We start from the raw sequence: 4,272 nt of genomic DNA on the forward strand, positions 1-4,272 counted from the left end.
ACTTTTTTTGTTTCGTTTAAACAATATATATATATATATATATATATATCATTTAAAAAAAAAAAAAAATAATTATTCACTGGGTAGGATGGTCCTCCATAAAGTGTCCTCTAATCTTAAACGGTACCGACCGCAACTGCTATGAATGTAGTTTGAGGAGTTAACAAGATAACTAACTAAAATCTGAGATAACCGGTACCACAAATGTGGCTCATCTTTTAGCCAGTTACATTTCTATGGCAACGAATCCTTCAGATCTAGAAGGGGGAAACCCCTTGTTTTAATGGTATTCCAATAGAGATGTATCAAACTTTTGATTAACTACTGAAAGATCCATTACAATCATGCTTTAATTACTCATATATAAATGGCAAACTGTCGGACACACAGAAAGAGGGACTAAGAGAGGCCCGTCCTATGTTTAAGAGTGGGCTCTTTGCCTTTTTGCAGATTTAAAACTTTTACATTTTCGGTAGATTGCCAATGTTTAAAGTATCCTCCTTTTTTAAAGTCATACAGAGTTGGCAAAAAAATGCAATTTCATCCTCCAGAAAAGGGATATCTAATATTACTGCCCACTGGCTAAACTCCAATGTACTGATAGAAAAACATGTACTAGAAGGGTATAATATTTATAAAGGACATTGTAAACAAGGATAGTATAATTGTCACACAAGCAACTAATAGTGTATGGAGGTGTATGCTCAATATAAAATTATATCCAACTCATCGTGGCTCTGCCACAAAATTGGAAGAGACAATATCAAACAACAATTTGCACATCAACCCGTTCCTTTCAAATTAAGCTATTATAACAAATACTTGCTACAAAAAGAACGTTCAATATATGGGGCATTTAACAGTCAGCCTTGTGCAGACTCTGCTACAAGGAAACAGAATCAATAGAACATATTTTCTGGTACTGTCCATCGGTGAATCACTTTTGGAGTCTGGTCCCTGAATGGTTGTTATGTCATTATGTCAGGGTTCAGATGGACCTGCAAACTGTATTGTTAGGGGATCTGAAAAACCACGATCAGTCAATGGGAAATATCATTATACTCTTGGGTAATGTATTTATTTTTAGGGTAATATCAGTAGAAATTTTACATAGGGAGGTTCAGGACCCTCGTAAGACATCATAGTAAAATGGAGGAATGTATTGCAAAAGGAAATAACAAAGTGGCATTATTCTGGGAAAGATGGGTTCATTGGAGTTAAGATCACAACAAATGGTGGTTTGGCCACTGTGGGGGAAAATCCAACTCTTGCAGAAAGAGGAAATTAGGAATGTATGTATAATTATTTAACTACATGTCAGGTGGGTGGGTGGGGGGGGGGATAAAATAAATAAAGGGGATTAAAAATGATGGTAAAAAATTACATTGATTGATAGAGCCCACAATCGTCAATATTGAAGCTGATCTCGTAAGACATCACAGTAAAGGACCAAGGAAATCAACTTCAAGTTTTAATGTCACATGCACAAGTACAGTGAAATGCTTTTCTTGCAAACTCAAAACCCAACAATGTAATAATCAATAACATTGCAATACTAGAAAAATAAGAAATATGAAGAACACAACAAGTAACTAAGCATACTATATACAGGGTCAGTTCCAATACCATATTTACAATGTGCAGGGATACTGGAGTGATGGAGGGAGATATGTATAGGGGTAAGGTGACAGGGATACTGGAGTGATGGAGGTAGATATGTATAGGGGTAAGGTGACAGGGATACTGGAGTGATGGAGGGAGATATAAGTAGGGGTAAGGTGACTAGGCATCATGATATAAGATAAACAGAGTAGCAGCAGCTTGTATGTGAGTGAGTGGGTGGGTGTGCATGTTTGTAGCGTCAGTATAAATGTATGTGCATGTTGTGTGAGTGAGCAGATGATGGAGTGAGTGTGTGTGTGTAGGGCCCTGTGAGTGTGCATAGAGACAAAAAATAAAAAGGTCAATGAAGATACAAGCTTATAGTACCCATCTGGTCTTGGAGTTGCCTAGGCTAGCTAATGCTAGCCAACTTCTTTCACCAATTAGCTTCAGCAGGCTGGTGTGTGGGACCATGGCAAAATTTGTTTAACATTAGATAGCCTATCTCTAAGGCTAGTTAGGGGCCAATATTTTCATGTTGCACAACTTTTAGTAGTTTCATGAAATGCTTTCAATATTTGTATATATTTTTATTTATTTACAATTTAGTTTGTATTGACATTTTAAAATATTGTCCCATGCACATTGTGTAATTTACTGATGGTCCTTAACTAGTCCCATAGGAATATCGAATGTCAAACCAAATTGACTATGGGTGAATTGATGATCACTTGGGTGCTGCCAGCTCTGGGCATGTGGGCAGGATTGAAATGAACCCAACCCAAGAAAAACTGTTACGGTACCCTTCATTCCTAATAATCCCCAGTTTACAATTGGCTCATTCATCCCCCTCCTCTCCCCTGTAACTATTCCCCAGGTCGTTGCTGCAAATGAGAACGTGTTCTCAGTCAACTTACCTGGTAAAATAACGGTAAAACTAAACTAAAACTAAATTCCGTGGCATCCAATTTTTTCCTATCAGAGCTGTGGACACCACTGGTTTGATACAATGTTTATTCCTTTCGGGGATATTACTGTTGACGTGGCTCGATAATCAGAGGGTGAAATGTGTTTTGCATAATTTAATTCAAAAAATAGAAATGTGCCCTTGGTCAAGCTTAATGAGGTTCTTTCATGTGGCAGATTAAAGTACCACGGAAACAAATCTGCCTGGGAAAAATGGCTGTCCACAGTCATATTTTAGCTCCAGGCACTGAGGGGAACAACATCCATCTCAGTCCAACAAAGTGAAGGTTATCGCCTTTTGTAACAAAGTCAACCAGGTGGTTGGAATTAGACCATTTCTAGAGGGCTTGGCAGGGCTGGAAGGCAGTTTTAGGACAGGAAACCCTACTTCTCCCTTGCCTTAGTTAGGGAGGAAAAGACAAAACACCAGACAGGAAGAACAGAGAAGCCATTGGCTAGTAAGCCCTTTCCTCTCCAAGCTCTCGAAGCAGTAGACTAGTTTTGTTAAATGAGGGCTCTGGTGATTTGTTTTCGGGGTTATCTCTGACACTGCAGGGGTGCTCTGGTCCCCAGCCTGCTGTCTCATCTCTTGCCTCGCACTTCTGTAGCTGAGACGCGGTAGGAGCGAAGGCGTACGTCCTCTGTAAAGAGAAACGATCTCAAGAGATGGTAGAGCACACAATGCTTTAAAAGCCCATCTGTTGGTTCTCACAATGCTAACAATGGCCATACAAGCTATTTTCTGCTCATTTTACCATATTGTATTTGTTACTTGTTTCAATGTCACATGCACAAGTACAGTGAAATCCCTTTCTTGCAAAATCAAAACCCAACAATGCAATAACACACAATAAATATTAAGATCACAATAAGTAAGTAAGCATACTATCTATGTACAGGGTCAGTTCCAGTACCATATTTACAATGTACAGGAATACTGGATTGATGGAGGTAGATATAGTATGTATAGGGGTAAGGTGACTAGGCAACAGGATATAAAATAAACAGAGTAGCAGCAGCTTGTATGTGAGTGGGTGTGCGTGAGTGTAGAGTCATTATAAATGTATGAGAGTGAGCAGATGATGGAGTGAGTGTGTAGGGCCCAGGGAGTGTGCGTAAAGACAGTGCAAAAAATAAAATGTCAATAAAGATATAAGGTTAACTCAGTCTGTGTAGCTATTTTGTTAGCTAGTTAGCTATTTTGTTAGCTAGCTATTTTGTTAGCAGTCTTATTGCTTGGGATCAGAAGCTGTTCAAGAGCCTGTTTGGTGCCAGACTTGATTCACCCGTACTGCTTTCCGTGCAGAAGCAGAGAGAATAGTCTATGGCTTGGGTGGTTTGATTCTGGTTGGTACCTGCCACCTTATCCTTATATTTTTAACGATTTTCTGGGCCTTCCTACCACACCGCCTGATATAGATGTCCTAGATGGCAGTGAGCTCGGCCCCAGTGATGCTTCGAACACACCGACAGCATTATTGCGCAAAATAGTACACAGCATCATCTGCATATGTATGCAACAAAAGTTCAACATTCACCATTTCTGTCAAGCCGCCTACGCATACAGTTTGACACACACATTCGATAAACCCAACAAATGCACCACACCAAACGCACTGCAACTGCCTCTGCAAGGCAAACTGTAGCGTCATGCGATCGAGGGCGGTGCTATTGCCATAACAGGCACTGATGCAGCCAGTAAAA

This window comes from Salvelinus fontinalis, chromosome 12, assembly GCF_029448725.1.
Source record: "Salvelinus fontinalis isolate EN_2023a chromosome 12, ASM2944872v1, whole genome shotgun sequence".
NCBI lineage: Eukaryota > Metazoa > Chordata > Actinopteri > Salmoniformes > Salmonidae > Salvelinus > Salvelinus fontinalis.